Here is a 22833-nt window from a genome sequence, read left to right as displayed (position 1 = left end):
GCAAAGTTGTCATTTGCACAGGAGAAGGTTGTCCATCCTTCTCTTAAGAAGGGGCTGGTGGATTCACACCACCAGAGAGGTACCACCTGGGGTTAGCAGTGCAACTCACTGTGGACTGAGCCTCCAGAGCACGTCATCGGGTTTCTGCAGAGCTACTGGTCGATTAACATCACCAGACTCGTGACCTTTCGGTTAGCATGCACTCTGTCTCTCTCTCCCCTGCTATATATTATTAGGTGTATGTATACAGGTATATATAGATATATACGTGTGTGTGTGTGTGTGTGTGTGTACATTTGTTTAATTTTCTTCTTTGGTTAGTCTCCAGGAGTCGGCCAATGTTAATATGAATATTGGGGCTTACCAGCCTCTTTTAAACCTGCCATATCCTCCAGTTCAGCCTCCGAGAGCTTTAAATTGACACTTTCCACACAGGACTCGCTAACAGTAGTCATAATTTTATTTCTCATTTGCTCCTAACCCCTTTTCATGTATCTTTTTGGGGAACCTCATGCTGAGGAGTGTTTATTTCAATGGAGCATTAAAGTAGTTCTTGGATGTCTGCAAATATCATTTAATAGAATGGCTCTCACTGTTGCTCAGGGAAATCCTTCAGAATGCACACAGTAGAGACCGTGTTAATTTTTGTTAAAAGTACTTATTGTAGACATAGATGCCTAGGTTATGAGTCTGGTTTTGTTGTTAGTAGGAATGTGCCTTTGCAAAAGGAATTTAACCTTTACATCCATTTGCTCGTTTCTAAAATAAAGAGAGTGGTAAATAAAGATAGTAGAATGATAGTGAGTAGTTTAACACATCACATTCATCATATAATAAATATCAAATGTTATCTAGTTTGATAATTACAATTCTGATGGCAGTGAGTTATGCCTTATAATGCATTGTGTGTTAGGTTGCCAATTAAAAGATCTAAAGGTCTGAAGTTCAAATCTACCAGCTACTACACCAGAGAAAAATGAAGACCTATCACCCTTTTTCAGCCTCAGCCGTGCAGTGGAGGATAGCCATGAGCCAGAATCACCTTGAGGACAGTGGGGTTTTAGTTTTATTGTTAAATTGCTAAGATTCAATAAATAATTAAATTTAAATCTCTCTTAGAGGATAATCAGTGATTCCTACAACATTTTCTGGTTAGCTATGATTTCATTATTAGAGTTAGAACTCTTAGAAAGCAGAAATGATTCGTGGGTGAATAAAGTTATGAGGCTTGTTGTGTCCCATAGAGTCAGGATTGACCAATAGCTGACTCTCCAGTGGGTTTTCAGAGGCAGTTAATAACACGGGAGGGGATTGCCCATCTTTCTCCTGCAGAGCAGCAGGTGGTCTCAAACCATCTTCAGGGTTGCAGCTCAGCTTCTTACCAGTAGGCCACCAGAGTTTCCTGTGAGAGCTCAACAGCAAGGAATGACACCGCTAACCCAAAGGTACACGGTTCAAGTACACCAGCTCTCTGACTGAGAATGATGAGCAGGCTCCTCCAGTGTGATTAACTGCCTCTGAAAACCCACTGGAAGGTCAGCTATGGGTCAGTTACGACTCACTGGTACTCAACAACAAAACAACCTGAAGTTCATGTATAGGAATATAGTAGAGAAATGAAAATCAAGGTCTCAACTTGAAAAGAAGGTCAGTCCTGGTGATAAGATCTGGAGCATTGTCAACATTGCTAAAATCCGGATGAAGTACCAAGAAATTCTGATGGGAATGTAAAGTGCCAGTATCTTTTGTAGGCAGGTACTGTGCTACGTGTGAGGATTTTATGTCTCATCTGATTAACTCTCAGTTTTTATTTCTTACTTTGCTATTTTTTTTAATGTGAAAAAATGTTGAGTCATATTCTAAAAATGGTGTGACTAGAATCTACAAGCACACTACTACTACTAATAAAGTACTTTACATAGTTCTAGCCTGCAAGATTATTTAGAAAAAAATTATAAGAATAGATTCACAACATAATAAGTGTTAATAAAGATTTACTGATTGATTATTTTCATTATTATATCTGAAATCTTTAACATGAACTCAAATAAAAGTTAACGCTGATCAACATTAAAAAAAGAATTATTTATCCCATTTTTCTTGCATATATACAGGCCATGGCCTCTGCAATCACTTGCTATGTGTCAGAGATCTGGACAGTGACTAGGGATGGTAAAAGGACAATTGATGCCTTTGAGCTATGGTGTTGGAGAAGAATATTGAATATACATGGACTGCTAAGGAAACAAAAAGGTTTAGCTGGGAGAGGGTTAAACCAGGCTGCTCCTTGGAGGCAAAGATTCTGAAGCCTCATCTGAAATACTTTGGACATGTTGTAAGGAGTGACCAGTCCTTGGAGAAGGACATCATGCTTGGGATGGTGGAGGGACAGCACAGGAGAGGAAGATCCTCTATGAGTTGGATTGATTCAGAGACTGGGATAATGGGGGTAGGCCTGTTGGAGACAGTGAGATTGGCACAGGATAGAGCAGGGTTTAGGGCTTTTGTACATAGGGTCACTGTGGGTCACAGGCGACTCGATAGCACATAACAACATATTTTAAAAAGCTTGGGCATTTTGAATGACAGAAGATAAATATATTCTCTTATTAAAAAATCTGTTCTGTATACTACATAGTTCAAAATCAAGAAATGAGTGCATCAAGGGTATATTCTTTCACTATACCTTTTAAATACATGTGCAAAACAACTTATTTGGGAAGCTGGACTTTATGAGGAGGAATGCTGCATCAGGATTGGACGAAGACCCATCAACAGCCTACGTTATGCAGATGACACAACCTTGTTTGTCCAAACTGAGGAGGACTTGAAATGGTTGGTGCAGAAGATCAATGTGGATTGATACTCAACAGCAAGAAAACAGATTCTCATCATGGAGCCAATGGACAGCATCATGATACATGGGGAAAAAATGAGATTGTTAATTATTTCAGCCTGCTCAGATCCACACCCAGCAGTCAGGAAATCAAAAGATGAGTTGTACTGGGAAAAATCTTCTGTGAAGAACCTCTTTGAGTGCTAAAGAGAAGTGATGTCAATCTAGAGACTAAAGTGCTCCTGACAGGGCAATGGTCTTCTGAGTTGCTTGCTGTACATTTGAGAGCTGGACAGTGACTTAAGAGTGATAGAAGAAGAATTGATGGCTTTGAATTATAGTGGTGGAGAAGAATATTTGACTGTTCCATGCAATGCCAAGAGAACAAACAGGTCTGTCCTCGAGAGGTTCAAGTCAGGTTGCTCTTTGGAGGCTAGGATTTTGAAGCCACCTCTGACTTACTTTGGGCATATTACTAAAAGAAACCTGTCCTTGGAGAAGAACACTGTGTTTGTAAGGGTAGGTCAGCACAGGACAGGAAGACCTCAGATGAGACAGATTGATTTAGTGACTGTGGCAGTGGAGTCAGATGTGTCAGAGGTGGAGAGGATGGTTCAGAATAGAGGACAGTTCAGATCTGTTGTTCATAAGGTTGCTATGATCTGCAGTAGACTCGACAATGCATAACAACAGTACTAGCAATACTAGTGGCCTATTGTATAGGATGTTACACTGCTAATCAAAGACTGCATCTTCAGTAGTTTGACTCCGCCAGCTGTTCCACAGGAGAATGATGAGCATTGTCTTCCCAAGAAGAGATTTACAGCCTTGGAACCCTGCTGTTTTTGTTTTCATTTGCTGTGGCGCCATCTATGACTCATTCCATGAGAAGTAGCTCTGAACGCTTCCTTGTCCTGAGCCAGTCTCACGGTCTGTGATACACCGGTCCCTATTGGCACAGTGACTGTGTCAATCCATCTCGCTAAAGGGTCTCTTAGAGTCTAAACTGACTTGATGGCAGTTAGTTTGGCTTTTTTTTCAGGAGGTAGGAGGGAAGAGTGCAATAAACAACTAAGATCTAAGATACTGGAAACTTCCGTTGTTTAAAAATGACAATTGAATATTATAAAAATAACACGTGAGAAATAAAATAACAGAATATTAATTGAGTATAAAACTTATACCCTGAAAACAATAAAATACTGCTGAGAAGAAAATAAGGAAGATCTAAATAAGAGATGTTTTGTTTATTGTTTGGTACATTCGTTATTGCTTAATGACAGTTATCCCCAGCTGGTTTGTAGATTGGGTGTAATCCTGATCTGGTGCACTGCAATCCCAAAGCTGCATCATTCAAATCCACCAGCTGCTTGGTAGGAGAAAGATGGACAGTTTCCTCCCATGTGATTTCCTGTCCCTGAAAATCCACTGGAGGGTCAGCTGTGAGTCGCATCTGACTTGAAGACACACAAAAACATTCTAAAATCTAAAATCTTTATAAGTTAATCACACACAGATTTTATAAGCATGGAAAATATGAACTATGAAAAACTTGTTAATTTGAACATCAAATTAAGAAATGATCAAAAAAGAAAAGGCAAGCTGTACCCTTGGAGAAAGTATTTGCAAAATACAGCTCTAATTAAGGATTTTAATCCAGAACTCTAGGAAAAAACAGCCTTCTTGTGTTTGGAAAAACAAAATAGCCAAAAGATTTGAACATACAGATATTAAAATACATTCATTTAAACTGTTGTGTCACTGCCTCTGCACCGTGACAATTTAACGTCTAGTTTCCAATCCCACAAGTCATCTGAATCCTGATCTTGGAATTTGGGTAATTTCTTCCTTGATTCTTTCATCCCTGACAGTTGCACATATTTATTGGATTGTGTATTTTCCTGATTCCTCCTAAGATACAGGACAGTGTAGGATAAGAACAAAGAGATTGAAATGAGCTCCGAGCGCACATCTCAGCTTGTTACTTACATGGACAAGTTACCAACTGTTCTCTGTCTCAGGTTTTTTTCATCTCCAGAAAAAGAATAATCATACATTCTCTGTTAGGGCTTTGAAAATGATGAAATGCAAATAGAAAAGAAAACATATACAATCACCCATATACTAGATACCTTCCTGCCTCATTGTTTGATATTTTTTACAGGAATAACATCACTCTGAAGTCCCTCTAAATACAAATTCTGAGGGTTTCTTTAGGTTTATAACTGTTGTGTTGTTTTTTTTCCCTCTCAGCCCTCTCTAAATCCCTCACTTGAGTAATAGTTCTAATAATAAGACAAATCGAAAGAAGAAGCAGAGAAAAGAAAGAAAACACTTTCTAGGGTGGGAGATTATGAGAAATATGTGGGGAAACAGGTGAAACTCCAGAAAAGAGTTCACAAGGTAGTTCTTTTTTTCTTAAAAAAAAAAAAAGTGAAATTCTCTAGCCGTCCTGCAGATCTGTCTCTTACCTCAGCTGTGTTTGGACAGAGCAGATCTGGTAACTCCCCACTGCCAGCCTCCGACAACCCTCCAACCTCCTCTCCAGGCATAACTATGGGAACGTCATCTTAGCCATTTTCTGTTTTCAGAACCAGCTGGCACCATTTTTTTTGTTGCTGATAGTCCCAAATCCTCAACCAACTATGAACTTTCAGATCTGCCAAAATTATTACCCTGAATCAGAGGCCAACGTCAAGCAGAACATACGAGCTTTCTATACCCACATCTCCAGGATTTTTATTTCAGCCTGGTGGTGTGGCCTTGGAAGGTGTGGGACACTTATTCCTTGAGTTGGCAAAGGAGAAATGAGAGTGCCAAGCATCTCTTGAAGCTGCAAAACTAGCCTGGTAGACATGTCCTCTTCCAAGACATAGAGAAGCCATTCCAGGATGAATTTGGAGCACCCTGGACGCCATAGAAGGTACCCTGGCTTTGAGAAGCACCTGAACCAGGTCCTTCTGGATCTGCGTGCTGTAAATTCTACCCACACAGACCCCCATCAGTGTGACTTTCTGAAGAACCGCTTCCTGGATGAGGAAGTAAAACTAATGAAGAAGATGAATGACCATCTGACCAATATTAGAAGACTGCGGCCCCCCAGGCCTGGCTGGATGAGTATCTCTTTGGGTAACTCACCTTCAGGCATGACTAGGGGTCTGTGGGGACCTGCAAAGGAACCTTTTCCTGGCCCTGCCATCAGCAGCAAGCTTCTTCTTCCCACCCTGTGGCAGAATCTTATCTACCCAGAAGCTCCCAGCCTAAACCTTGGACCAAGGGGAAACAGTAAAGCTTTTTGCAACAACAACAACAACAAATAAAGGGTGCTAAAAATTTTGATTTTTTTTTATTACTTTTACTTTTCAGTTTATGTTTATTAAACTCCTAGCTCTGGTGGCCTAGTGGTAAGTATCAGCACTGCAGTCTTGAAGGCATGTGGTTTGAATCTACCAGCCACCCCACAGGAGAAAGGTGGACCGTCGTCTCCCATGCAATTACTGCATCTGAAGACCCACTGGAGGGTCATCTGTGGATTGGTTCCCACTTGATGGTACACAGCAACAACGTGGTTTATGTTAGGTAGTTTGCTATTTTATTCTTATGTTGGTGTGTTTCTAGCCGTAAATGGCTAGCTTGGAAGAAACTTAAAAAAAAAAAAAATCTAACTCATTGTCATTAAGTCAGGACTGACTCACAAATGACCCTCCAACTGGATTTTTAAAGGCTATAAATCACAAAGAAGGAGATTGTCCATTTTCTCCTGTGTAGCTGCTAGTAGATTTTTGAGTCAACAGTACAACTTCCTACCAACTATTCCAGAGCTTTGTGGTGTACAGACCTGTGTGACCTGTCAGAACAAAGGGACTGCCTTGTTCTTCAGTCTCACAGGGTTTTGCTCAAGAATTGTTTCCAGTCCCCTGTAGCTCTCTTTTAAGAACCCTTCTTCATGGTTTAAAATCAGGCAAGGTGTGCAGCAGCCCTTTCTACATCCATATTCAATCTATGCTGAGTAAATAATTTGAGAAGCTGAGCTGTATATATCGAGAAGAATGTGGCATCAGGAATTAGAGGCGGATTATATTATTATGCAGTCAACACCTTGCTTTTTAAAAGTGAAGACTTGGGGGGGAGGGATTGTATAACAATGAAAATTTTTCTTTTACTTTTCAAAGAGAAGAGTGAACTCAAGGAGGGTTGTGCAGGGAGAAAAGTGCAACAATGAGTGAATGGAAATCCAAAGTCCCTGTAAACTTTCATTAAAATTAATAATAATAAAAAATTTTCTAAAAAGTGAAGATTTGAAGGACCTGCAGCTAAAGATTAATGACTGTAGCCTTCACTGTGTATTACATCTCAACATCAATAAAACAAATACTCTCTCTACTAGATCAGTAGGCAGCAACAGGAAAGACGAGAAGAGGATTGAAGCTGTCAGCAACTTTATTTTCTTGGATCCACAATGAAGACTCATGGCAGCAGCAGTCAAGAAATCAAAAGAAAGGTTGCTTTGGGGAAAACTTGCTGCCTCCTCGAACCATGGTATTTTTAGTTGCTTCCTATTTATAAAGTTAGACAGTGAGTAGCAAAAAAGAATCAATGGCTTTGAATTTTGATGTTGAAGAATAGATTACCAAAAAAGAATAAACATATCTCTCTTGGATAAAATGCAGTTGGTGAAACTTCATCTCACATACTTTGGAAATGTTATCAGCGCGGACCTTGGAGATTATGCTGGGAAAGTAGAAGGTCCATGAAACAGGAGATGACCATCAATGACATGGATTGACACAGTGACTATAACAAACGGGCTAGAACATATCACACAGGTGGTGAGCGTGGCACACGATAGTTCAGATCTGTTGTTCATAGAATCAGTGGGTTGTAGTTGATTCATTGGCACCTCACAGTTAAAATTTCACACTCACTCAATGAATTTTCCTTCCCACAGTTTTCTGCCTTACACAGTTTCTGACTTTCAGACTCTTGTATATAGCTTTTTTTCTGGAAGTTAATACCTTTGCGTATCAGGTAAACATGGAGAAAATATGTTTACTGGATGCCTAACTGGCATAATCTTTTTAATATCTGCTTGTCTGAAAATCCCAAAATAGTCTTTCACAGAAAAATATAAGTAATTATATAGTCATTAACTCTAATGGGAGAAAGTAAGAGCTGAAGAAGCAGACTGTATGTGATACAGTTCTTCTCATCAGGATGTTATCTTGCTCTGTTCCTATTCCGTATGCCCTGTGTTACATTCTACAGGGCAGGCTAGTGAGTTATACTTCCAGTATATATAAACTCTAATTTTAACTCATTTAGAGAATTTAGATATATCCTATCATCTATCACTCTAGCTTCTCTTACATTTCTGTTTCTAAAATGATTTTAGAATGTTGTCATGTCTCCTTCTTCTAACCTAGTCATTAGTCAAACTGTACATTTTTAGACACTTTAATCTTTCTTAAAGCTGAGTTATAGCTATCCTATAATCATTTTGGTTTCGCTTTTCTTCACTCCCTATAATTTGTTTCGTCTTACTGACACCTAAACCTAGAAATACGAATCTTATTAATTCACTATTTTTGTCATCTTTCAGAAGAGACTGGCCGTCTTTGGATCAGTTTATGATGTTTTAGGGTTTTCCATCCCAGCTTGGATCTATTTAATATTTAAAATTGTATAACACCTAAAACTCTTGGTTCAGTTTATTAATTCATTTAAAGCCAAACTCTCAAACTTACTCCTTTCAAGTTGATTTTGACTTATAGTGACATACAGCCTTTAGTTAGCAGCACCGTCGGCCATGTACTCTCCCACCCAGCCTTCTCATTGACTTCTCTGGTGAAGATTTATTAATAATTTACAATGTACCAGATGATATGCTAGTTGCTCAAAATTCAGGTATGGATCAGACAAGATTCCTGCACTCAAGAAATGTATCTATTTATTGTTCAAGGCAATGTTTCAACACTTTTATTTGTATTTTCATTGTCATTTAAATTCCTTAGAACCCAACATCCCTGAGGTATTTATTTAGCAGATCTAGGTTAAACTCATGACATCATCCATAGAAAAAGAAGAGACATTTTCCTTCCATTAAGATTTACAGCCTTGGAAACACAGTGGAGATTTGCCCTGAATTGGAATCGACTCAGATGGCAGTGTGGTTTTTCTTTGTGTGTTTTAATTTCCCAAATCTTGATGACCAAGACTGCTGGATTCCCCAATTAAGAATTTTCCAGAGTCTTCATAGAGGCCTTTAGTCTGTTTTCAGATCACTACTTTATATACATTTTATAAGCTGTGCTGGTTAATAATAAAGCGCTGGCCTAATAATAGATGACTTTCACATTTAAAGTTAAACACAGCAAGCTGATTTCCATTTGTTGAGCTATCTGTCTGTCTCCAGCTCCAGCCCCCCAATTGCCAGTGAGTCAGAACCAACTCCACGCTCACCCTTTATTGGGTTTCCAAGACTCTAAATCACAGTAGAGGAGATTGCCCATCTTCTCCCGCAGAGCCGCTGGGTATCCAAGCCCTGGAGTTAGCAGCACCACTCTATGGACGGAGCCACCAGAGTTCACTCCTTGAGCTATATGTTACAGAAAAATCAGAAAGGGAAAACAAAACAAAAATAGGATTAGGCTCCATTCTGCTATTGTTGTAGGACTTAGTGTGATTATTCATCAAATCATTCCATAAGAATGTTTTTATGGCTCTATTAGAATCAAATTTACTTATGCCAATACTTCGTATTATGTGTTTATAGCCATGCTAAACAGAGTCTGGAGAGCTGAGAAACACTAATATAATAAATACTCTAGGCCCACAGGATAGTTCAAGCTGAATTCTAAGTATTTGTTGTCACGTTGCCACAAAAGGAGGGGGAAAGCTTCTTATACAGACCATAAAATGTTATACTCTAATCCCATCTGGGCTTTGATTTATTTTAAGGCAACATTCCTTTCATTATATTTGTTTCATTTACGTATTTTTTTATCTTCACATACCTAAAGTACTACTACTTTGCCTTCATAAGATAGCCAAATATTACTACATACTCTTTACTTTCTTAATGACATTACATAGTTTATTTGATCATGATATGATAGATGTATTGAATTAGTCTAAATGCATGCTTGAAATTCTTATAAATCCATGGTACAGTTGTTAAACATACTTAGCGTTTTTAACTTAGCAAAAAAAAGATCTCACACATTCATTTACGAATTAGTTTGTAAGCCAAAAATGACAGATGTAGTATTACAGCTGAGAAGTCAACTAGTGGAAGAAGTCATCTGAATGGGAGGGACCTTTGGACAAAACACCCCTTATGCCTTTTAAATTCTTTTCTTGAGACCTCTAGTATTTATTGTTGCAGGCATTTATAGTATAGTAGCTTCAGAAGTTTCCCGTCATCTTTCTTTTCTGTTTAGAAAATTGCTCAAAAAGAAAAAGCAGAAATTACTAGAATGCTGGTTTGTTTGGTTTTTATAATTCCAAATATATATTTTTAAACTCTGTAATTGCTTTCCCCTTTTTATGTGAAAGTACATATTTATATATTTTTAAACATTTTTTAGTAAGAGGTAACTAAAAATTGATAAAAAGGCTTGTAGCATTAAAGCACAAAATAAAATTTTAAAATATTTTCTGTGTACTTTAATACCAGCATAAACAGAATACTATTTCAAGTAAAATGTTTCTGCCTCCAAAACATTCTCACATGCAGCATATTCCTGTCAGGAGCCTCTCCACATTATGTAGAGTGATTTTCAACACTACAGTCACAACTGACTGGCAGGGCAGACTATTGTTGTTATGTGCTGTCGAGTCAACTGCGACTCATAGTGACCTCATGTACAACAGCCCTAAACCCTGCCAATTTCATTGTCTTCAATACACCTACCCCCATTACCCCAGTCACTGAATCTGTCCATCTCATCAAGGGTCTTCCTCTCCTGTGCTGTCCCTCCACTCTCCCAAGTATGACGTCCCTCTCCAAGGACTGGTCCCTTTTTCAACATAACCAAAGTATGTCAGATGAACCTTCAGAAATCCTTGCCTTCAAGGAGCAACCTGGCTTATCCCTCTCCAGGACAAAGCTATTTGTTCTCTTAGCTGTCCATGCTAGGCATCAGTTCTCTTTCTATCATCTCTCATTACTGTTCATCTCTCTGTTGCATAGTAAGTGATTGCAAAGACCATGGCCTCTATCAGGTGCACCTTAGTCACCAGACTGACACCATTGCTAAACTTTGGAGAGGTCTCTGACGGGAGCCTTTCCCAATGCAATTCCTCTTTTAATTTCCTGGCTGCTGATGCCAAGAGTGTTGATTGAGGATCCAGGAAAACTAAAGCTATTAACAATCTCAATCTCTTCACCATCTTTCATGACGTTGCCAGTCGGCCCAGTGGTGAGAATCTTTGTTTTCTTGATATTGAGCTTCAATCTGTATTGAAGACTGCAGTCTTTGACCTTCTGTAGCAAGTGTTTCAGGTTCTTCTCAATTTCAGCAAGCAGGGTTGTGTTGTCTACATAATGCAGATTGTTGATGAGTCTTCCTCCAATCCTGATGTCACATTTCTTCTCTTAGAGCCCAGCCTCCTGGATAATCTGTTCTGCATATAAATTGAAAAGTGTGGAGACAGGACACATCTCTGACATACGCCCTTCCCAGTTTTGAACCATGCAATGTTTCCATGCTCTGTTTTGATGACTACCTACTGGTCCAAGTATAAGTTTTGCATAAAGCACAATCAAGTGTTCTGGGATTCCCATTCTTCTTAGAATTAGCCGCAGTTTGTTGTGTTCCACACAGTCAAATGCAGGTTACATTGTATTAAATTGGATGTAATCTGCATAATGGAAGATTGTGATTTGCCTTCCTCCCCAATTCATGTATAAAATAATGTAATTGAAGAAATAGCAATCATAGTTGCATTCTAAGTGTATAGGCATTTGAAAATATTTTTAAAGGTTGATCTGAAAGTTCTCACAGAATCTGCCTCTCAAACATGTATTGTACTGGCACCATTGAAAAAGAAGCAAGAGAATGTAGGCCACCCTTCTTGTTCCAGCTCCATTTACAGCAGCAACACCTATGACTGAACTGGAGACCTCACATGAGCTGGGACCTTGGGGGCAGGAGAGCCAGTATTGGCAGGACTTGGGAACACTGACCCAAGGCCATGGGGCTTGAACTGAGATGCCTGTGTGCCATTTCAGGAGGTATTTTGAGTATATTCTGTTACTAATCTAGATTATAACCTTTTAATTTCCCCTAAAATGTATTGTAAGTGGTGATAATAATTTACATAAATGTATACTACCTTTATGTAAATATGTGATGGCACATAACAACATGTTGAATTATAATTTTTCTTTTAATAATTGGAAACTGTTGATGGGCTAAAATAAAAGTAAACCCACCAAAGACTGACTTGATCAGATGTTTACAATACAGTGGTAAGGACTTCAGCTCTTACTTTGATATAATAGCAAATTGTTTGGAGACTTTAAACATATATCCGAGCCAAAACTCTTTAAAAGGAAAATGACTGGAAAAGTACATCGACAGAAATACAAGCTGGGTTTAGGAGAAGCTGTGGTACTTGGGACATCATTGCCAATGTCAGATGGATCTTGGCCTAAAACAGAGGAATGTCTGTCTTTCCTTGTCTGTGCAAAGGCATTTGACTGTGTGGATCATGACAATTTGTAGCTAACATTGAAAAGAATGGGAATCCTAGAACACCTGTTCGTGCTCATGTAAGACCTACCTGTACCTGGATCAAGAAGCAGTTGTCAGAACAGATTTTTAAAAAACCAAAAAATAGTGCGTTGTTCAAAATTAGGAAAGGATTATGTTAGGAATGCACCCTGTCTCCTTATCTTTTCAATATGTATGCAGAACAGATCATTGTGGAGTCTGGACTTTGTGAGGAGGAATATGGCATCAAGATTTGAGGGAAACTCATCAACAACCTGCATTGTGCAGATGACACAACCTTGCCCGCCCAAATTGAAGAGGACCGGAAGCATTTCCTGTAAATGATCAAGGACTTTCGTCTTCACTATAGCTGAAACTCACTATCAAGAAGACAAAGATTCTCACCACAGGGCCAGTCGACAGCATCATGATAGAAGGAGGAGATTGAAATTGTTAACAGTTTCAGCTTGCTTGGTGCCACAGTCAGGCACAAATAGTCAGGAATTCAAAAGACGAATTGCATTAGGAAAATCTGCTGCCAGGGAGTTCTCTGGATTACTAAAGAGTAGTGACATCACTCTGGAGACTAAGATGTGCCTGATCCAGGCCATGTTTTTTTTACAGTTGTATGCTATGCATCAGAGAGTTGGACAATGACTAAGGATGATAGAAGAAGAATCGATGCCTTTGAGTTGTGGTGCTGGAGAACAGTATTGAGCATACCATGGACTGACAAGAGAACTAACAAGTTTGTCCTGGATCAAGTAAAACCAGCCTTCTCCTTGGAAGCAAAGATTTTGAAGTGCTGTCTCACATACTTCACACATGTTGCCAAGAGGTCCCAGTCCTTGGAGGAGGACATGATGCTTGGAAGGGTGGAGGGACAGGCCAAGAGAAGAAGACCCTGGATGATATAGATTGATGCTGATACAACTGATGTAATGGGAGTAGGGGGTCTCAAAGACAGTGAGACTGGCTCTGGATAGAACAGGGTTCAGGGTGATTGTGCATAGGGTCCCTATGAGTCACAAGTGAGTCGTTGGCCCATAACAGTGACAAACTACAACAATGTTATGTTTCTAAAATTTCTCATATCAGAAAGTATTCTAAGCCCTAATGATCTGCTTCCATGAATATTACAGCCCAGAAAACCCCATGGAGCACTTCTACTCTAACGCCTGAGTTACCATGACTAGGATTGAATTAGCGTTCCTTTTTTTTTTAGGCAAATTACTTTTTAGTAGAACTAAGTGTGAGAAAACAGCTTTCTTCTCTAACATTTCCCAGACAAATTTACCTACAGTGATATCACTTCAAAGTGTACACTTTTTAAGTATATCTGGAATTCTCAGTGTCTTTATTAAATTTAGATATGTCCATCCATGATACCCATAAATGTGTGTAGTTGTTATTATTAGATGCCACAGAATTAACTCCAACTCATAATGACCCCATATTCAGCAGAATGACATCTTGCCTAATCTAGTTTATACTTTAAAAACACCCAAAACTTCAAAAATCTATGGATCCAAATGAGAGTTTCTATCACCAGAGTAGGTACTTTTAGGGCCTGTATCTGTCTTCCAGTGGTGTATATTGTCTGATACAAGTCATTATTTGATAGTACTATATTTGAAGTAATTTCAATTATGACCATTTTCTTCCTTCAATAACACTAATATGTTTATCATTGTCTATTGCTTTCTTGTTGTTGTTGTTGTCAAGTCAAGCGCAACTCATAGTGACCCTATGAACAAAAGACTTGAAGCCTTTCTAGAGCTATCATCATTTATCAGAGTTCTTAGAGTTTCCAGAGGCATGTGGTTTAGGAATTGAATGCCACTCCTGCTTCCATTGCTTTTATCAGTAGTCATTATTAGTAGAACTTCTTGGCACTTAGACTCAGGTCACCTTGTCTGTCTTTCTCCCAGTGCTGGACTGCAGTTTCTAGGGAATGCTGACGCTGTTTGTAGTATCTAGCACATTGTAGATACATACAAATATTTTAAACAAATTAGCTGGTGAGGAGTTGACTGTTCTGATTAATGGAAACTTAATAATGTGTAGCAATTTTTAAAGAAGAAACAACGAAAAAATGTATTTTAGTCAAACATATTGTTAGTAGTATGGTGATACCACATACTTTGCTTTAAATGTATCATTAATGCATTACCATCTGGAATAAGAAAATAATCTTTATGGGGAGCTCTGGTGGCCTAGTGGCAAGGAACTGCAACTATAATCCCAGAGGCCCACGGTTCGAATCCACCAGATGCTCTGCCGGGGAAGGAGGGACAATCTCCTCCTGTACCAGTCAGATCTGATTTGACGGTACACGCACACAAAAATAAAAATAATAAAAAAAGGAAAATAATCTTTAGAGATAATTAAAACTTAAGGTTGAGTCTCTTTATCCTAGCTTTTCCTTAGCCATAAAAGCACAGAATCCAAAGAAACAAGTGGGGGCTTTCTTTGTTAGTTTGTCTTTTCTTGTTTGGAGTACATTAGTTTTATGGTCTGTTTAGCTATCATTTAGTAAGTGGCTCACCCAGCAGCATTTAAACTTGTGGTGCACACCTAAAATAGATGTAGTTAAATAGGAAGAAAAAGAATTCTTTTGCCTGGAACTAGAAAAACTCCAGGCACAGAGTAGTGAAGGTATAACTCGTTATTAGCCCAACAGATGAGTAATTCAAACAGAATTGAGCATCATTTCACTGAGGCTGTCTTTAAACGAATGGAAGAAAGACCGTTCTGAGACCTCAGAACAAAATTGGACTGGATCACACCTAGATAACTGCCACTGAATTTCTCCATTCCTTAGGAATGTCACAAATTCTGCTCTTGTTATTATTACCAGTTTTGCCAGCTGAATTAATTGATTACTCCCTCTCTGGAGACTAAGACCTATCTGGTTTTCAGATCACTCCTTTGAAATCTGCTGAGTTTGTCGCCAGTCTCTGTCCCACTTCTTGCTCTCAAGTAACTTCTCTGTATTGAACCTAGAGTTCCTTTGCATACTTTCTGCACATGAAGTATTTCCGCCTACTGCTTTAAGATTAAAAATCCTTCCCTGGAACCTTATCATTAATTGGAGACCTTAACTATTTTGCTGAGCTCCTTTTGGCAGTCTCTCGTAGGGCAAGGTCCTACTTCCTGCATAAAGTTGTCTTGCTGTGTGTAGGCCACTATACTGCCTGACTTCCCAAGAACCAAACTTCCTAGCGCAAGAACCATTTCCTGGTCTTAATGATGACATGAACTTCACCATTGACTGCGTTACTTAGGGATGTTTTGTCTTAGAATGCTGGTCTACCAAAGGAGATTAGGTAAATGGGTTCAGAATAAATGTCTAATTTAACATTAGTCATGAACTGTGTGTGTGTACAGAATTCAAAGATCAAGTATTGCTTTTCATTATAATAAAAAGCAGATAAAATTTTAAAAGTTAATAATTATCTTAGTCTTTGACCTTATTACTCAAGGGTAATATTGTCAGGGATAAGCTGTGTACATCACAATAGCAAGGGGGTGAAGGGAACCTATAGCAAGTATTTCCTCTGTCTTCTCTGCTTATACTTTAAATTTTATTTTTCTTACCATGGTCCAGTTGTGACAATTGCGTGTATAAATATTATATTACTTTATATTAAAAGCCTTTGTTGTTTAATATCTTGTCCTGTGCTCTTGTTCAAATGTGTTCTCCCATTTATGAGGACTAAATGTTGATTATTCATGCTTTCCCGGTAATTATCTCTCAACACGGCACAATATGCTACTTTGGAGTTTAATTCATTGTAGCCTGCGAACATTTCTTCTGGATTAACTTCTGTAGCTCCCTACGTAATAGCTCCACATACAGGTTGAATAGGAATAGAGAGAGGATACATCCCTGATGCACACCCTTCCTGAATTTAAACCATGCAGTGGTTCCTTGCTCCATTCTAATAGCAGCTTCTTGATTAGGTGTAGATTTTTCATGAGCATCCTTAAGTGTTTTGAGATGCTCATTCTTCTGAATGTTAGCCATAATTTTTTATGATCCACGGAGTCAAATGCCTCTGCATCATCAGTAAAATGCAAATAGGCATCCTTCCTGTATTTTCTGCCTTTGCCGAAGATCCCTCTGACGTCAGCAATGATATCCCTGGTACCACAGAGCCTTCTAACCCAGCTTGGACTTCCAGCAGTTACCAGACAAATGTGTTGTTCTAGCCATTTTTGGAGGATCTTCAGCAATATTTTGCTTGCATGAGATATTAATGGTATTGTTTTATAATTCTCATACATTCAATTGGATCACTTTCTTTGAATGGCAACATATACGGATCTCTTCCAGTCAGTCGGCCAGGCGGCTGTTCTCCAGATTTCCTGGCATAGACTGGTGAGCATGTCCAAGGTGGCACCTGTTAGTTGAAGCATGTAAATGAGTATTCTCTGTGACAAGGAATAAGACAGCAGGGCCAGAGGAAGACTCAGCAGCAGCCTGTATTATGCAGATGACACAACCTTGCTTGTGGAAAGTGAGGAAGACTTGATATGCTTACTGAAGAAGACTAAGAACTGTATACCCTTTGGTATGAATTACATCTCAACATCAGCAAAGAAAAAGTCCTCACCACAGAACCAACAGTCAACATCATGACAGATTGAGAAAGGATTGAAGTTGTTCATGGTTTCATCTTGCTTGGATCATCATTCAGCACTCTTGGTACCAGCAGTCAGGAAATCAGGAGACGTATTATATTGGATAAGTCTACCATCGAGGACCTCGCCAAGATACTAAAGAGCAATGATGTCGTGTGCCTCATTCAGGCCCTGGTCATCTCAGTCATCTGCTATGTATCGGAGAGTTGGACGATGAATAAGGATCACAGAAGAAGAATTAACGATTTTGAGTTGTGATGCTGGAGAAGAATACTAACTATCCATGGACTGCCAAAAGAACAGGTATTTTCTTGGAGAAAGTGCAGCCACAGTGCTCTTTGGAGGCCAAGATGGTGCAGCTTTATCTCTCATATTTTGCATATGCTGCTAGGCAAAGCCTTTCCTCAGAAGGGGATTTCATGTTTGGAAAACTGAAGAATCAGCGAAAGAAAGGAAGATCCCAATGAGATGACACAAAGACTGCTGCAGGAGGCTCAGATGTGCCAGATACAATGAGGATGGCACTGGATAGGCCAGGGTTACTCTGAATCGTATTTGACTCCATGGCACCTAACAACCATAACAACATAATAGCTACTTTTGACCTTCTAACCCTTTTTCTTGTACTTAGAGTCTGAGAAATCTCTATTGTAGAGAATAGTTCTTATGAGGAAAATTGCATTTTAAAATGTTTATCCCTTTTTTGTGATGGTGTGTGACACATAAGAGAAAGGGGAAAAAAGGAAAGCTACAGGTTAATCCTTTCAAAATAAGAGAAAATGAAGAAGCTAGTTGTAAATGTAGCACAAAGACAAAGCTAGCCAATTGTGGGGCCTATCATGGGATGACTAAGAATGACTGGGTATTCTCATGTCTTTTTATTTTATAGCATCTTTTAAATTTATTAGATTGTTAAACAGGAAAGATTTCATTTTAATAAAAAAACTCAGATTAAGAGGATGAGATGAGAAGTCTGAGTCATGAGAGTAAAATGTTAATCTAGCAAAACAAGTACTAGGGAGTTACCTGAAACTGTCAGGCTGTGCTCCTGTCTTCATCCGTCCCTCAGTGCTGGAGCTGCTTTGTGGCCCCGAAGTTTGTTCAACATGTTCAGAGTTCAATTTAACAAATTAAAATAATTATAATGATTACAAAGGTATAATGATTTGAGGCAGATTCTTTCACTGTCAAAACAAACTGAGAACTTACTAGTCCTTTGGAATTATCATTTGGGTTTTAAGAATATCAATTTTTAAGCACTATACTCTCAAATATATAAAAGGCAACACGTATTGTTACTTAACTTTTCAATGTTGAAGGAGACTACTGATGGTAATAGCAGCTTTCACGGACAATATAATGACTAAGAAGAACAGGTGAAGCAAATACTTTCCTACTTGAAGTCGGTATTGCTTTTAGAATCACCCACACTGTTCTGAATTAATTAAAAAAGGAAGCTGTAGTTTAATCCTTTCAAAACAAATTATTTTAAGGTCCTTGTTACATTATAAGTATCTGACATTTATTTCTATCATTTAGTAAACATATGTTTCATAGTTAAACATATAAAAAGGATATTGAGTTCACAAATATATTTTTGCCTTTTTTCTTTTTTTTTTTTAAATTTATTAACCCTTAATATCCAAATTAGTAAATCTTAGAGCGCATGTGAAATATCATGACAGCGTCTGTATTATGTGAGGGCCTAAAAATCTGAGAAATGTCATTCAAGTCTATATCTCCATATTGATATAACTCTGTAAGTAAAAGATAGAATCTTGTAGTGTTTCGAGAATAGTACTAATTAGCTTTCCCGTCGTGAATAAAAGTAGCCTTGTCGCCTGGGCCAATTACACACAGATGGAGCTCCTGTAAAAGCAAGAGCAGCCCTCTGGTCATTCTGCCACCATCACAAAGGTGGTTAACTCCAAGTACTTGCTGGTCCAACCTCCTGCACAAGAACAGAAGACAGTCTTGGTGGCCCTCGCTTCTGCAGGGTGACATGTTCCAGTGTTTATATAGACATTTCAGTAATTCATCTATTCTACTGCATATTCTGATCAAATCACAACCAATATCATCAGTAGATCATCACCCTGTGAGAACCAAAGGATTGACCTGGTACAAATTCTGGGTAATTAATGAGGCGAGAAAGGTCTGTTTATGGCACACTGTGTGGAGAAGGGCCAGAAATAGACCTCTTTTCTGGTTCTGTCTTTAGGGGGGGGGGGTGGTTGGTTGGGTTTTGGTTTTTTTTGTTTTTTGTTGGTTGGGGTTGTTTGTTTTTCTGGGGTTTATTTTTTGCATCTTCTCATTCACAGTTTCCACTTCTGTGCTACCTTTTAATGCCTTTAAAATGAGATTAGATTACAAAAGGTTTGTAGTGAGAACCTGAACCTGGTGGAAACCACCACTTAAGGAAATTGGCAAGAAACCTTACTCATCCGTTTTTATTCCAAGAAAAAAGTCTCATTACAAACTTTCTATACTGAAGTTATATATCATTTGGGGCTTAGTATACTTCTTAAGCAACATCCTTTCTCCAGGATACACTTGTACACCTGTAACATCATTATAGTAATACATCATTCTGGAATTCAGTTCTTTTTGAAATGGTTGGTCTATCCCTTCTTCATATTCTCGATAAATATATGAACAATCAAAATTCAGTCAAGGCTGGCCTTGGCCTCTTCCCCATCCTCATTCTCATCCTCTAAAGGAACTCTGGATATGACCACCCTCATTTCTCACTCTGGAAACTTCATCCTCATCGCTTCTTTTTTCCTCTGTCCCGACTTCTTTTATCACTTCATCTGCTGATAAATGCTGTTTTACTTGCTTCAGGTTGACATCTAGATCTTCTTTTCTGGGATGCTGGTCTTTCCTGACAATCACTTCTTACTGACATCATTTAAGTGGAGTGGTACCCATTTATGTTGATTAGCTCTCTTTTGTTGATTACTTGGCTGAGCCCCGTCTTCACTAACATACTCAATGGGACCATGGAACTTTGTTTGCTGGTAGTCTTTGCTTTCACTGTTGCTTCTCTTTTCAATCTTCTCTTCGTTGTTTTTTTTTCTATTTTCTGGCTTCTTATTCCCTTGGGTAATGACACTCTGACATCTATTGTTCACTAATTCATTTGGTGATGGCCAGTTGGCCATCTTGCTGAAGTCTCTTTGGTTTTCTGTCTTGAGTTTCCCTGCTTTTATAATTTTTTTTGGAAACTGAGTTCTCTTCCTGCCTCTGTCTTTCTAAATATACACAATTTTTTTCTTAAATTTATATGTGTGAACTCAGTTGCCCTAAGAGGCACAGACACATTTTCATGTAGTTAAAATACTAAGTGAGTGAATTTTTTCATGGGAGACTCTTTTTGCTGCCTCATTCAAAGTCGGATGTTGATATTTTGAAAGGAAGAAAGTTTACAAAGGCATGGAGAAATCCACTTTAGAGCATGGCTCTTGGACTGTAAAGATATTTATTCCTTTGGAAATAGCTTGGCAGTTCTAAAAAAAAAATAAATAATCAACTAAACATATAGTTGCAATCTCCTAGAGATGTATCCAAGAAAAAGAAAAACATGTACCTGCACAGAAACTTGAACATGAGTGAATGTTTTTCACAGTATTACTTATAATAATCAAATAGTCTAAACAACACAACTATCAGCTGATGAATGATTAAAGAAAATGGGATAGATTTTGACAATTCATGCTACCACATGGAAGAACCATGAAAGTATTAAGCTAAATCAAAAAAGCTTTGTCTGGATTTAAAAACTATTTTCTGTCTCTGAGCTTCACTTTTCTCATGGTTTTTATAAAACATTTATAGGATTGTTGTAAGGATCAAATATGACACCAAGATCAAAACCACTTCTCATAGCCTACCATGTTGTCTGCTTTCCTGCCCTGGATAATGTTCTAGAATGTCTTAAAGGCCATACCTCCTGCTGTCCTATACATACGAATAAACAAATAAACAGATTTAATAGGTATGAAGAAAAGATTTGGCTCTGACACATACTTTTCTTCATTTTAAACCGTGCGGTGTTCCTTTGCTCTGTTCAGACAACTTCTTGGTCTAAGTATACAGTTCACATGATACAGTTAAGTCCTCTGGGATTCACATTTTTGTAAATGTTAGCCATACCCCTTGGTACCAGTAATCAAGAACTAAGACGTATCTCATTGGAGAAATTTGCTGTTAAGGGCCTCTCCAAAGTACTATAGTAAACAATGATGTCATTTTGAAGACTAAGGTGCATCTAATACAGGCTGTAGTCTTTTCAGTTACTTGCTATGTATTTGAAAGTTGGACATTAATTAAGAGTGACAGAAGATTAAGCGATGTCTTTGAGTTGTAGTGTGGTAGAAGAGTACTGAATAACCCATTGAACAGCCAAGAGAACAACCAAAATGTCTTGAAGAAAGTGCAACCAGGATGCTCCTTATACACAGGGATGACAAAACTTCATATCACATATTTTGACCATGGTGTTAGGAAGAGCCAGTCCTTGGAAAAAGAAATCATGCTTAGAAAGATGGCGGATCGGCAAAGACAAGGAAGGCCCTTAAAGAGATGAATTGACACAATAACCATATAAATGGATATCAGAGATGATAGGATGGTACAAGATGGGGCAAGGTGGAGGTCTGTCATTCATAGGATCAGTGTGAGTCGTAATCAGTTCGACAACACCTAACAACTACAGCATTGAATTTTCAGGTTAATTGTTTGTGTTTACCATAAAGCTGCTAAAGAGAAAAAAATACCATGGCTTATCATTGTAAGTCAATTACCAAACATAGTGACTAGCTCAAATATCTGAGTAAATACATTTAATAACATTTGTAACACTATATTAAGTTTATAATAATATCTCCGTGAAGTGGCAGAATATTTTACTTTTTGCCAGAAAATAACTGCCTTGTAATATTATCATATTTATAATATGTGGTCATTATGTTAAATGACCTTTAAGAAGTTTTTTGGATCGGTTTGTTGTTTGGTGTGTTTTTTGTTTTGTTTCATTTTATACTGAGTTAATTACATACAAAGTTTTAATGCATTGCTTTTCTCAAAAGATCCTTCCCATTTCCTTCACCCCTCACCCATTGATTTGTGCAACCCTATGATTAACACCCCACCCTCCATGCGCCCCCTCCTACACCCACCCTTCTCCCACACTTGGATCCTCAAACTCATTCTACAATAATGATTTTTATACAGTATTTGTCCTTGTGGGACTGATTTAGTTCACTCAGCATAATGGTTTCCAGACCCTCTCAAGTTAGGTAGTAATTTACAAAATCAATACTCAGGTAGTAATTTACAAAATCAATACTCCTACATGCTGCCTAGTATTTATTCCATTGTGTGAATGTGCCACAACTTCTCAATCTATTTGATTGTGGTTGGACATTTGGGCTGTTTCCATGTTCTTGCAGTGGTGCATAATGCTTCTATGAACATTGGTGTACAAGTTTCCATTTGAGCCTCAGATCTTATTTTCTTGATGTATATTCCAAGCAATGGAATAACTGGGTCAGATCAGATTCAAACCTAGAGTTGCTGTAATCAAGGATGCTTTGGGCAGAATATTAAATGATCCAGGAAGTATTAAAAGAA

General features: G+C 38.3%; 1 protein-coding gene and 1 pseudogene across 1 annotated transcript in view; one reads left to right on the top strand and one right to left on the bottom strand.

Moving 5' to 3' along the window:
- PIBF1 (progesterone immunomodulatory binding factor 1) overlaps positions 1–22833 on the top strand; it is a 311116-nt gene that overhangs the window by 88392 nt on the left and 199891 nt on the right. The window lies entirely within an intron of this gene.
- On the bottom strand, positions 19280–20363 carry LOC102851352 (annotated as a pseudogene).

Source organism: Elephantulus edwardii, unplaced genomic scaffold, assembly GCF_000299155.1.
Source record: "Elephantulus edwardii isolate Elephantulus edwardi_28Jun2011 unplaced genomic scaffold, EleEdw1.0 scaffold00023, whole genome shotgun sequence".
Classification (NCBI taxonomy): Eukaryota; Metazoa; Chordata; class Mammalia; order Macroscelidea; family Macroscelididae; genus Elephantulus; species Elephantulus edwardii.
This window is presented reverse-complemented; position numbering and strand designations above follow the sequence as displayed.